This window comes from Triticum aestivum, chromosome 3D, assembly GCF_018294505.1.
Source record: "Triticum aestivum cultivar Chinese Spring chromosome 3D, IWGSC CS RefSeq v2.1, whole genome shotgun sequence".
Taxonomy (NCBI): domain Eukaryota; kingdom Viridiplantae; phylum Streptophyta; class Magnoliopsida; order Poales; family Poaceae; genus Triticum; species Triticum aestivum.
Genome location: NC_057802.1, coordinates 23,706,675 through 23,720,524, shown reverse-complemented (window position 1 = coordinate 23,720,524; position 13,850 = coordinate 23,706,675).

Genomic DNA, 13,850 nt, shown 5'->3' with positions numbered 1-13,850 from the left:
ATCATGAACATTCATTCACGTACTTTTATTTTCAAGGACCTGGATCTGTTACCAAGATTAACCAAAAGTGCAAAACACCTTAAGAGCACTACACCAACATTACTTTCAAAGTTTTCAAACAAATACATTAAAATTATTCGTAAATTCAAAAAACCTAAAATTAAGTTTGTGTTTTAATTTTCAACTCTACATGTTTCAAATTGCCAAACATTAGTTTTAGAAGATCAACACGGTCTTTGTTCATTTTTTGGAAAAAAAAATATATGTAATTGCATTTCAAATTTGAATTATGTCAAATGAAATACAAATTTATTCATAAATGCCAAATGTAGCAAATAATGAATCCTAGAATGTGGTCATCTGTAATTTTCGGCGTCTACTAGATGTGCAGAGAGCAGTGCGGCCGTCTCCAACAACTACTTGGTGTGGGCGAGGCAACGATCTCCATTGATTTTTCAAGGAGGCACGGTCTCATCTTTTGTTGGTTGTCATGGGTGCTTCAAGTTGAGGTTCGGATACTTCTATGCTCTTGCATGACGTCAAGCTGGTGGCGCCCAGAAGTGCACCTTGTCTGCATATATTGTGTTCCATTTCTATCTATGTTGTTTTGTTCTATCGTTGATCTATTGTATAATAAGGTTTCCTCATCATCAATCATTTGACTTTATCTATAAAGCGAGACAAAAACCTATTTCAAGAGTCACAATGAAGATTGTCAGCGGAAAAGTATGTTGGACAAGATTTTTAACTTTTCCCTAAGCCCTTTCAGACAACAACTAGCTTATAGTCTACAGTGGAGCAGATTTTATCATTATTCAATGGAATGACGAGAAGAATGTATGAAGAAGCTAGCCTGTGCAGTTTTCAGAGTGAACGACGTGTGGTGCGTATGATCCTTGGTGTGAATCACAATGCGGTGAGAGGTGGCACGGTAACATATGTTTCCCCTCATTTCCCGGTGCCTCCATTTCCTACATATATGAATTATGCACGTACAGTTAGACGGTCGATCTCGTATAGCAGTGGTTGTACACCTAGTAAGTTGAACAGATCCTTTCTGTTTGGGTTGCTGGTGCAGCTAAATTGTGAATTTCATATATGCATAGAGTATATATATAGCTGCACACTGTATGAGTACTGTTCAAGAGCTAGCTCCAAGCTCCAATTAATGTATATTTACTAACTTGGCACGCAGTTGGTAGCGTTCAACTTATCTTGTTAATTAGATCAGAGTTTGTACGGTGACTTAAAATAGAAAACTTTGATCCCTCATCTTTCGAATTTAAATCTGCCCGACAATATTAGCTAAAGGTGTTGTTGCTCAGAGGTGTATAAAATTTCAATGCTTTTAACTGAAAATTATTGTTTTCAAGTACCCTGAAGGTGTATTTATAGGGAGGGAAAATCAAGATGTTCATTGCACAATTGCTTGGACTACCATGCATGCTAGTTCTTACTTATAATAAGTTTAAATCTCATGGTTCATTTTTGTAATATTTTATTTTATTTTTTGTACCGGTTTTACATCTTTTGCCAAGTATTTCCTAGCTTAAAAGGCCATTTTTTTAAGCTGCAACATGATTCGGACGGGCACAACTACTGAAAGTAGAGGGTTGCGATCCGGACGAGTATATTACTGATGATCGTGACAAGAACCTGCCACCGACATCTCCGCTTGATCCACATAATGTGAGATGTAAAAAAAATGACGGGGCCAATTGGTCCATTCGAAACTTACGTTATTAGCAGAAATTTATATAATGGAGTTTTTTCTTGTACTTTAGAGGATCACACCATCAGCAACACGGGCCATAACTTGCCAAAACCAACCACCACTCCGGACTGGAGCAAACAAAGAGATCGTGCACCCAGCCAATAGGAGAGAAGGTGTTGGATGGATGAACTTGAAGCTTGACTAGAAGCCATGTTTGCTGGATTAGAATAAACCACCACTAAATAGTGGTCCCCTGCTCCGATTAGTAAGAGTGGTACGTACATGTGGTTGAGCATCAAAGAACTTTGTCCTTTTAAGCCAGGCAGTGCCACTAAGCAGTAAAAGGGAGGGTGGGGGTAACTACGGCGGGCTAAAATCCATCCTGAACCTTTTCTTTTATAAATTTGTAGTCACTGCCATATACTCCCTCCGTTCCGAATTACTTGTCTTCGATTTGTCTAGATACGGGTGTATCTAGACTACAAAGAAGCGGGGAGATAAGAACAAAGCTACCCAAAGTACTCCAGAAACAGAGACACACACATCAAGTCTCGAAAGCATAACCCCATTGTCATAGAGGATTGGCCAAGGAAAAATATCTTTTGACCAAGGAAAAATATTGCAGACCTAGAAATAACAACTTGAAGGTGTTCATTCTAGTTCCTGAAAACTTCTGCGTTCCGGCACTCAAGATATTCAACAAGAGAGCCATAATTACTGCGTTCCTTACTTTATTTGCCGGCTCGGAGATGGCTAAGTCATTTTTTTCGATAAAGGACGCTTTTATTATCTCGAAATGTAGCATCAACCGGATACAAAGCATTATGAGTAACACCCGGCCTCTGCATAACTAGGATGCACACAGCCCAACACAGAAAGTCTGACAAAATGAATGGAAAAAAAACGACAAATCGGCGACAGTAGAGTCCTATAGACCGACACTATGCCTATGTCGCAAGGGATGGTGGACCGATCCGGAGATGGCTAAGTCATGAAAGGAGGTGTAGTCGTCTGGAGTAATGTTGAGAGAGTCAATAATTGTCCATGTCGCCCTAGGAACTCAGCCGTGTATGAGAAGATGAGCTTTTGATTCGGCTTCTTTACAACACAGACAAGCTTCGGTGGAGGCGGTCGGTGAATATCCTCTGCTTGTGTGCCAGCAAAAGGAACATTCAACACCAGTTAGGTGCAAATTCATTTTTTCAAATAATGGAAACAGATCGTCTGACATTGAGGAAAAAGCAGCTTCATAAGCAACATTATTTTTTTTTAGCAAGAATGCTCAAGGGGAGCCCGACTTTGAATTAACAAAGCCATCAACCGGCCAGGATTACACAAGGCCACCAAGCAAGAGCGACCGAAAGATACAAGGGAGCTGACAGAGCAGTTTACAACGCAACGCACACTACTGCACACATAGATATACACATGAGAGATCTGCAAGTAATGTCGAAGTCCGTTGCACATCGGCACCAAGAGCCAGGGAGCAGAGTAGCGTCAAGGATCAGCCAAAGGCCTGCAAGAACTGCGCGCAGCCGGTTCATGTGGTTGGGATCACGAAACCTGTCTTCCAACGCCGAAGAGGACCCCAATCCTCTCGCGTAGGCTCGAAGGCGCCGCACCGTCGGGTCGTTGGGCGCTTACCCGAGAGCAAGAGCAGGTGCCGGTCGAAACCCAGAGCAGGCATATCACACCGTCCTCACCACGTCGAAGGCACACCACTAGCTGCACTGGCACCTGCCCGGGGTCACCGAGAGCAGAAGGAAAACCACTGGGAGGATTGTCGAAGAAACAAACTGCAAGGACCCAAGGTCGAAGCTTGGGAAGCCTCTACTTGGACTCGCAGCCGACGAGCACTCTCCTATCTCGGCACCACTCACCCGTAGAACCAGACAAACCCAAGGTGGCGCCTCCAAGGAGGGAACGACATGCAGGACGCCGCCACCGCCCAACACGAGACGAGTTTTGGGCTTTCACCCGGGATCTGGGACGGGGATGGATACGGGAGACCTCCGCGGTGCCTCAAAGGAAGAAAGGCGATGCGCGCACGCACCCTCACCGCCGTGGTCGGAGATCCGACCAAGGGTTTCCCCCGGACTCGAGATATGCCACCGGCACCCCGCCAGCACCGGAACTGGCAGCAAAAGCTGCAGATCGGACACAGCCGGAGGGGAGGAGTGAGCAGAGGAGGAGGAGGAGGAGCTCGACCTTCAGATCTGGAGCGGAGGAAGACCGCGCCACGACCACCACCCGCCGGATCCGCGCCACCCGAGCAGCCGACGACTCCGGCCGTCACATCCCGCGCACGCCGCCTGTCGCAGAGGCTGCACCGCCTCGCCGTCCGGGTCCGCTGCCCCGGTGTCCGGGGTCCTTCGCGCGGGAACGAAGCGACGAGAGGCCTCGCCGCCACCTTCATCGGCAGCCGCCGGGGCTTGCCAAGCGTCCCTCAGGTGGCGGCGAGGGGAGGGGATGTAGGAAGGGGTGACGGCGGCGGGGGGAAACCCTAGTCGCCCCCGGGTCGCCCGCTGGGGACGACACGGGAGCCAAGGGGGGAAATGAGTCCAAGCAACAGTATTCGAGAGGGCTTTTTCATAAATCCCGCCAGTTCGCATGTGTTTGATAGTAAAGACTATGATTTTGAGTGTCTTTGATCAACGCGGCCCAACCAAAGTTCGGAAAGCCGCCGAAGACCCTAGCGCTGCTAATCCTTTGGAGGATCTGGCAAGAAAGAAATGAGTGCACTTTCAGAGCCAAGGTTGCTTCGGTGAGCGGCGTTATAGCAGTTGTCAGACGCAATTTTGAACTCTGGTGTCAGGCGAGTGTATATCATGGCCAGCTTGTTAGGAGCTAGAAGGGTTGCCTAGTGGCGCCTCTTTTTCTCTTTTCTCTTTGATCCTTGGATCACAATACACCTTTGTACTCTTTCCATATGCTCCCTGCTTTGATCAATATAAAGCCAGCCACCAGATGGATCTTTCAAAAAAAAAAATTGAGACTGCAAACTACATTGTGTCCTATATGGTGTCCTACCATGTAGGGTGCTCGACACCATAGATATCTTCGATCTAGTTCTAAGCATATTGTTTCCCCTCTGTTGAGGAGAAAGAGGATCGAACACACCGATCGTATTGAATCAACTGAGCACTTATGCAGAGGGGAACGGCGGACGTGAGCCCACGATGGTGATCGTGGCCAGGCCGTGTTCGAGAGGAGGCGGTCGTGGGCGCAAAGACTGGACCGAAAATCATGAAAAACATCACCCACGTCTGCTACTACTACTCTACGGTACAAGTTCATACAATACATCAGGTTCAACACCCAACCCCCCCCCCCCTGCAGTCGTGATGTCACGAGACGTGACGCAAAGACTGGACCGAAAATCATGAAAAACATCGCTCGGAAAGCCCTTCGTCATGACGTCCGCAAACTGTTGCCGCGTTGGAACGTGCAAGATGCGGAAGTCGCCGAGGGCCACGTGCTCGCGGACGAAGTGAATGTCCAGCTCCACATGCTTGGTGTGGCGATGATGAATGGGGTTGCTGGAGAGGTACACGGCGGAGATGTTGTCGCAGTAGACGAGTGTAGCAGTGGTGACCGCGCAGCGATGCTCGCCGAGGAGTTGTCGTAGCCAGACGCATTCCGCCACAGCGTTAGCCACGCCGCGGTACTCCGACTCCGCACTGGAGCGGGAGACGATAGGTTGACGCTTCGAGGACCACGAGACGAGGGCGTCGCCGAGGAAGACGCAGTAGCCGGACCTCGAGCGGCGTGTATCAGGACAGCCGGCCCAGTCGGCGTCGGTGTACACGCGGAGATCCAGCATCGAGGAAGCACGGAGGTGCAGGCCAAGGGAGACGGTGCCTCGTACGTACCGGAGTACACGCTTGAGGAGGACGAGGTGACAGTCGCGGGGGTCATGCATATGGAGGCAGAGTTGCTACACTGCATAAGCAAGCTCGGGGCGAGTCACTCTCAGGTATTGCAGCGCGCCGGCGAGACTGCGGTAGGCAGTGGGGTCAGCAACACGCGGACCGGTGGCGGAGGAGAGCTTGGCCTTGGTGTCGACGGGGGTTGGCGCTGGCTTGCAGTTGTCCATGTCAGCGCGCTCGAGGATATCCTCGGCGTACTGCTCCTGAGAGAGGAAGAAGCCGGCCGGAGAGCGCGTCACGCGAATGCCAAGAAAGTAGTGGAGGTCCCGGAGGTCTTTCATGGCGAATTCAGTGGTGAGCGCGGCGACAACGCGGTGAAGGAGCACGTCCGTGGACGCCGCCAGGATGATATCATCCACATACAGCAGCAGATACGCGGCGCCCGCGCCATGAGCGAGCGTGAACAGGGAGGTGTCGGAGCGCGTCGCAGTGAACCCGAGGGTGGCGAGGAAGCCGGCGAAGCGGAGAAACCAAGCACGCGGCGCCTGCTTCAAGCCATACAGTGACTTGGAGAGACGGCACACATGGTCGGGCTTGGTGGCATTGACAAATCCGGCAGGTTGGAGGCAGTAGACTTCCTCTTTGAGACTGCCGTGGAGGAAGGCGTTCTTGACGTCTAACTGATGCACGGGCCAATGGCGTGATGCAGCGATAGTCAGAACGGTGCGGATGGTGGCAGGCTTCACGACGGGGGAGAAGGTTTCACCATAATCCAAGCGAGTGTAAAACTCATTGAGCCCCCTTTTGGGGATGAAAGTGTGCGAGAATTTAGCCAAGACTTAGTAGTATCATGGCCAGCTTGTTAGGAGCTAGAAGGGTTGCCTAGTGGCGCCTCTTTTCCTCTTTTCTCCTTGATCCTTGGATCACAATACACCTTTGTACTCTTCCCATATGCTCCCTGCTTTGATCAATATAAAGCCAGCCACCAGATGGATCTTTCAAAAACAAAAGAAAATTGAGACTGCAAACTACATTGTGTCCTATATGGTGTCCTACCATGTAGGGTGCTCGACACCATAGATATGAGACTGGATTTTCTACTCTCGGGTGTACTACACCCGAGTTAGCAAAAAAGTTGAAAAAAGTTTATCAAACGAAATCCGAAAAATCTGAAATTTTGCTACATCAAACTTTATCATATGTTTGAGGTTCTTGCCAAGTTTCATCGAAAAATAACATCCGAGGAGCTCTCACCAAAAAAACAAAATCGCTGCAGAAAGATTTGTGCACTGTTTGAGCAGTGATTTTGTTATTTTTGATGAGAGCTCCTCAGATGTTATTTTTAGATGAAATTTTGCAAGAACCTCACACATCTGATAATGTTTCGTGTCCCAAAATTTCAGATTTTTTGGACAATGTTTGATCACATTTTTTCAATGTTTTGCTAACTCGGGTGTACTGCACCCGAGAGTAGCCACTACTTTCCGCATAGATATCTTCGATCTAGTTCTAAGCATATTGTTTCCCCTCATTTCCGGATGTCTCCTTTTCCAATGTGTATGGTCACTGCGGGTATAGCTAAATGACCAATCTCTAATACGCTAGTGGTTGCACACCCAGTAGATTGAACTATTGTATACTGGCCCTGATATATCCCTTCTACTTTTGTTGATAGCACAACTAAATTATGAATTTCACATATGTGTGTGCAATATATAGCCGCACACCACACATGAGTATGGTCCAAAAGCTAGCTCCAATTAATGTATTTATTTACTAGCTTCACATGCAGTCGGTAGGTTTCAATATATCTTGTGTTTTCTTTGAAGGATTCAGTATATCTTGTTAATTGGACGAGAGTTGGCACCGTGAGTTACATTAGAAGAGTTTGGTCCTGCATCTTCCGAAATTAAATCTTCCCGACGATATTAGCTGGTTGTCGTTGACAGGGGGCGCTATAACCACTGCAAATTAATGACTGCTACGCCCAGCCCAGCAGTTCCAATTAGACTCACTATTAGAAAAAGGGGCTTTTACCCCGGTTGGTAAGGGTCTTTTGTCCCGGTTTTCGAACCGGGACTAAAGGGTCGTTACTAAAGCCCTAACCCTTTAGTCCCGGTTCTTACACGAACCGGGACAGAAGGTCCTCCACGTGGCCGCTGCTGCCAGCCCAGGCAGGAGGGGCCTTTGGTCCCGGTTGGTGACACCAACCGGGATCAATAGGCAGGGCCTTTTGTCCCGGTTGGTGTCACCAACCGGGACCAATAGGCATCCACGCGTCAGCATTTCAGGGGTTGGGGTTTTTGTTTTTTTTTTGAAAGGGGGGGTTGGGGGGTTTTGGGGGTTAATTTAGGTGTTTCATATATTGTGTTAGCTAGCTAATTAATAGAGAGAAGTGTCCTCTCTTATCTCTGTGCTTGGTCGAAGCTACGTACTATATGCGTATGGAGAGGACTAGACACGCTAGCTAGTAAGCAAATGAAGGAAACAGAAGATCGTCATGAACATATGCATACAGAGAGAAGTGATATCGACCACCTCTCCTTCTCCGAGAGATTGGTCGAACAACAAGTTCTCGTATATCTATCTGACACTACCGGCTACATATATACAATAATTATCTCTTACAATATAATCTCCTAATTAAATTGTAAGAACACAGGGTCCACATAGTATTCTCCGTTTTCAGCGATCACGTGGTCAAGGAAGAATGCCGCCAATTCCTCTTGAATTGCTCGCATACGATCTGGTGCTAGGAGTTCATCCCGCATCCGAAAGATCTAATTTGAAGAAGGGGGTCAATACATATATATATGAATAAATGAAACTCGACACAAATGATGGTAATAAAATAAAATTGTGAATATTATTGCTTACGCACTTCATATTGTTCGTCAGAGTAGCCCCGCTCACAGGTCGTGTGGCGGATAGACTCGCAAACGTAGTATCCACAGAAATCATTCCCTTGTTCCTGCCACAACCACTTTACAAGAAATAGAGGTCAATCTAACTGATAAGCAAGCATGCTAAATGGTATTGATGAAACTAGCGCTTGAATCACTAGGAGATGTGCGGAACATGCTACTATAGTACTTACTTTCGGGTGTCTAAATTGCAGCTTCTTCGGCAGTCCCGGAGCTTTTGTGGTGAATTTTCTCCAAACCCTGCCAGACAAAGAAAACAATTACTTGATATCAGAAAATGAACAAAGTTGCTGATATGGTGGATAATGATCGATTTAACTTACTTCTCGAGCATTTGAGTCATGTCCGCATAGTCCTGGGGATCTTTTCGTCTCGAGTCTAAGACGGTTACTACTCCCTGCTCAAGCTTAATCTCTAGAGAATATAGTGAAAGCTGCGCATGCATGCATAAGTCATCAATTACATTACCATAACCTGGACTAATAAGGGAAACCGAATATGCACAAGACAGTAACACTCACTTGAAGTTGTAAGGAAAGAGTATTATATCTTTGTTTTGATTTAATACCAACGATCGTAGCAAGTTGGCCTCGGCTTATTTGGCATGTTTTTCAACCGTATATGCATCTATGAGATTTGTGTTAATGAACCCAATATCACCGATTTGTCTTTTCTTCGATTCGGCGATCTTCAATCTGCATAATATAGTGAGGATAATTATAAATACATGCAATGAAAGAGCTGACCTATATAGAGAGACTTAATGACAGAAGTAGTACTACTTACAGACAGTAGCAAGTGATTGTTGATTTATCGAGGGCCTTTTGATTGAAAAACTGGAAGAACTCCTCAAATGGAACATTCAGCAGTTCAATTCCAACGAGGTCATGCTCCGGTTTAACTCTCAGCGTCAAAGTATTCATCCCATCAGACTCTCTGCAGGTTTTCATGTATCAATCATGTAATCTTCGCATCATCGTTGTTAGAGATCTTTCATCTTTGACGAGAGGCTTCCTGTAATGGTATTTGTGTTCGTCCACCTCCATGATTTCATAATGTACATCGTCGGGCAGGTAATCTCCAATATTGCTATAACCGGGCACAATCCTCGGATCATTAGCGACGATGTCGCTAGACACCTTGAGCGGGGGGCACGATTGGTTCGCTTGTTCGCTGAGCTGGGCAATTTTTTTCCCAGCTCGTCGTTCTTTTAACCTTTGATCACTGACAGTACTTCCCGACCGCTCCGCTTCGGCAAATGTCTTTGCAAGAATGCGCTCATAGTTGCCTCTCGGCGGAGACTTTGGTGGTTTTATTAGGGCAGCCAGAGTGCGCTTTGCTTTCACCGGATCTACCTTCTCCTCCGGAGGTGGATGTTTCTTTGCTTTCACCCCTTCAAAGAAGTTCGTCACTTCGGCTCGTACGATCTTCGTGGTTTCCTCCTCGGTCCTCTCGTATGGTAACTTCTCTGGAGTCTTCAGAGAAGGACCGAATCTGTATTGCCTCCCGCCTCTGGCAGCTGTACTGCTAGACGCCGGCAGAGCAGACGGAGCGGCTGCGGCTGTCTTCTTTCCTTGCTTACGAGGCGGAGGAGAAGGACTACGACGCGCCGGAGCAGCCGGAGCGGCGGCGAGTCTCTTCCGCCCTTGCTGACGAGGCGGAGAAGGAGGAGGCTGGCTGCTCTGGCACGCCGGCGCAGGCGGAGAAGGAGGCGGAGTGCCGCCACGTGCCGGAGAAGGAGGCCGAGTGCCCTGATCACTCGCCGGAGGAGGAGGCGGAGTGCCGCCACACGCCGGAGAAGGAGGCTGAGTGCCCTGATCACTCGCCAGAGGAGGAGGCGGCGGAGTGCCCTTACTCGCCGGAGGCGTCCAGTTCGGAAGGTTAATGAGCTCCTTCCGCCATAGGCACGGAGTCTTCAGAGCTAAACCCAGCCGAGTCTCCCCTTCACCGGGAGGGTGGTCAAGCTGGAGGTCCTCAAATCCCTCCGTTATTTCATCCACCATCACCCTAGCATATCCTTCTGGAATCGGCCAGCAGTGGTAGGTTGCGCCGGGTTCAGGAGGTAAAACAGAGCCAACGGCCGCCTTGAATTTGAAGTTCTGCCATTGCGCCATAAGGTGGCAATGTTGAGACTCCGTGATAGCATCCACGGGGTAGCTAGCAGGAGCCGTCAAGACATGCTCCGGCTGAAGCAGCTCAATGGAAGCCACGCTGCTTCTCCGCTGAGATGGCGGGGTAGCTTCGGGGGTAGTTTCGGCATGTCGATTGCCGTCTTGTTCCTCTAGCGCTTGAACCCTTTCGTGCAGCTTCTGAATTTGGGTCTGCTCCATTTTTTTCCTCCTCTCCTGGCTTTTGTAACCGCCTGCGTCCGGAAAACCAGCCTTCCACGGAACGGAGCCTGGCGTGCCTCGTGTCCGTCCAGGGTGCTTAGGATTCCCGAGGGCCATTGTGAGCTCGTCGTTCTCTCTGTCTGGAACGAACGTCCCTTCCTGCGCTGCATCGATATATTGCTGAATCTTCTTGACTGGTATTCTCAAAAGCTCGTTCGTCCAAACGCACCTCCCTGATACAGGGTCCAATTTTCCGCCAGCCCCGAAGAACCAAGTCCGGCAACGGTCTGGCCAGTTCATTGTCTGTGGTTCGATCCCTTTTTCAAGCAGATCATTCTCAGCCTTGGCCCACTTATGCCGGGCTTTGAGGTAGCCACCTGACCCCGTGCGATGGTGAAGCTTCTTCTTCGCAGCATTCTTCTTGTTTGTCGCTGACATCTTCTTACTCTTTTTCGATGTCTTGTGGGCCACAAATGCGGGCCAGTGATCTCTGATCTTCTCATACCGGCCGATGAATTCTGGTGTCTCTTCTTTGTCGACAATGTTTTCAGCTCATTCTTCCACCTCCTGAATAGGTCTGCCATCTTCTTAAGAGCATGAGACTTGATTAATTTCTCTTTAACTGGCTTCTCCGGATCCTCCTCTGGCGGTAGGGTGAAATTTGCCTTCAGCTCAGTCCAAAGATCATCTTTCTGCATATCATTGACATAAGACACCTCAGGGTCTTCCTTCTTAGGCTTATACCATTGGTGGATGCTGACCGGGATCTTGTCCCTAACAAGAACCCCGCACTGAGCAGCAAATGCTTCCTTTGTCCGGATGGGTTCAATCGGTTGGCCGTCGCACGCGATTGCTGTGATCTCAAACCTTTCATCCGAGCCCAACTTTCTCTTCGGGCCTCGTCTCTTTACCGAAGTTGTGCTTGATCTGGAGGGCTAGAAAAAAGAAGAAAGACGAGAGTTAATTAATATGTGTACATACCAAAACAATGAATGCATCAATTAGCTAGTCAGCACAGGCTTAACTAATATATTTACCTGGCCGGACTCTGTTCGGTCACTGGAGCCGTCACCACGGGCTCCTTCTTGCACCAGCATTGGGTCATCGGAGCCATCATAATCATGTCTTTCCTCCTCCACTCTTCGATCACCGTAGCCTGCTTCTTCACCCTGTTCTTCCAGACCATCATTGTCTTTAAGATACGACAAGATATCACCTCCGGCTAAGATTATGTCCCCCAACACCTCTTCTGCTTGCTCGTCTCGTCCGTGCTCTATTGTTTCTGCAAATATTACAACATGGCAATTATTACACAAACATGACAGCGGGTGGATATATTAGTGCAAACGTAGACCTAGCTTTTTCCGGGTTTGGGGTGGCCTCGGCAACGTTTCAAGGGTAGGGGTGCGGCGGGAGGGGGTAGGAGACCGACATCGTTTTTTTCTAGGGTTTGGGTGTCCTTGAGAGTTTTGGTCGAGCGGGAGGGCCCGGGGGTGCTCCCGTGGTATAAGTTATCACGGTCGAAGTTATCCGGGATAGGTTTATCCGGGAGGGGGAGGCAACTGGCGATGAAAACTGAAACTTTTCACAAGTGTTTGTTATATTGTTCGACGTCCCCCCCTCATGTCGAAGTTATCGGGGACGGCCTGGGTAGATCGACAACGACGACGCTCTTTTTCTAGGGTTTGGGTGGCCTCGATAGTTGGTCGGGCAAGCGGACCGCCTCTCTCTCATGCATGTCCGACGTCCCCCCTCATGTCAAAGTTATCGGGGAGGGGGTAAATTTTACAAAGTTTTCATACAATCAAAGAACTCTATATATATCATCATCATCTATCATCACAATCAAAGAACTCTATATATCATCATCATCATCATCATCATCATCATATCATTTACAGAAAAATTCTAAAGAAAAAATAATCTATATATCACAATATCAATATTTTCTATATACATACATCCATCCATACATACATACACATACATATACATCTACATTAATTATATATATGTGAACAAAAAAATACTAATTCTATGAAAATAAAAAGGTCTATGAACAAAAAAACATCACATCAATATTTTCATCCATCCATATATACATACATACATATATATATATATACATCTACATTATATATGAACAAAAAAATACATAAACTTTACTAATAAAAAAAGACAGCGGGCCGGGGCGGCGGCAGCTCACAGCGTGGGTGGCGACGGCGACGGCGGGGGCGGGGTAGGGCGCGAGCTCTGGGGCGGTGACGTACGACGACGACGACGGCGGTGGCGGGGCAGGGACGCGGGCTCGGGAGCGGCAACGACGATGGCGGGGGCGGGGCAGGGCGCGGGCTCGGGGGCGGTGACGGCGACGATGACGACGGGGGCGGGGCAGGGCGCGGGCTCGGTGACGGCGATGACGAGGGCGGTGGCGGGGCAAGGGCGCGGGCTTGGGGTGGTGACGTCGACAGCGACGGCGGGGCCGGGGCAGGGCGCGGGCTCGGCGACGGCGCGGCGGAGGGGCCAGGGCGCGGGCGCGGGCTCGGCGATGGCGATGGAGGGGACGGGGCAGGGGCGCGGGCTCGGCGATGGCGATGGAGGGGACGGGGCAGGGGCGCGGGCTCAAGGGCGGGGCGGCGACGGCGTCGGGGCAGCCTGGCGGCGTCGATGTGCTCGGCGTCGTCGGGGCAAACTGCAGATGAACTCTGAAAAATTTACTAAGTGTTTGCTTATATAGCAAAGCCATTGGTCCCGGTTCGTGACACCAACTGGGACCAATGCCCCCTTTAGTCCCGGTTGGTGCCACCAACCGGGACCAAAGGCCTCTTTTCAGCAGCCCAAAGGGCGGGAAGCGGCGGCCTTTGGTCCCGGTTGGTGGCACCAACTGGGACTAAAGGGGGGCATTGGTCCCGGTTGGTGCCGCTAACCGGTACCCATGCCCCCCCTTTAGTTCCGGTTGGTGCCACCAACCGGGACCACAGGACATGTGCTGCCCGCGTCGCGGCCAAAGTTT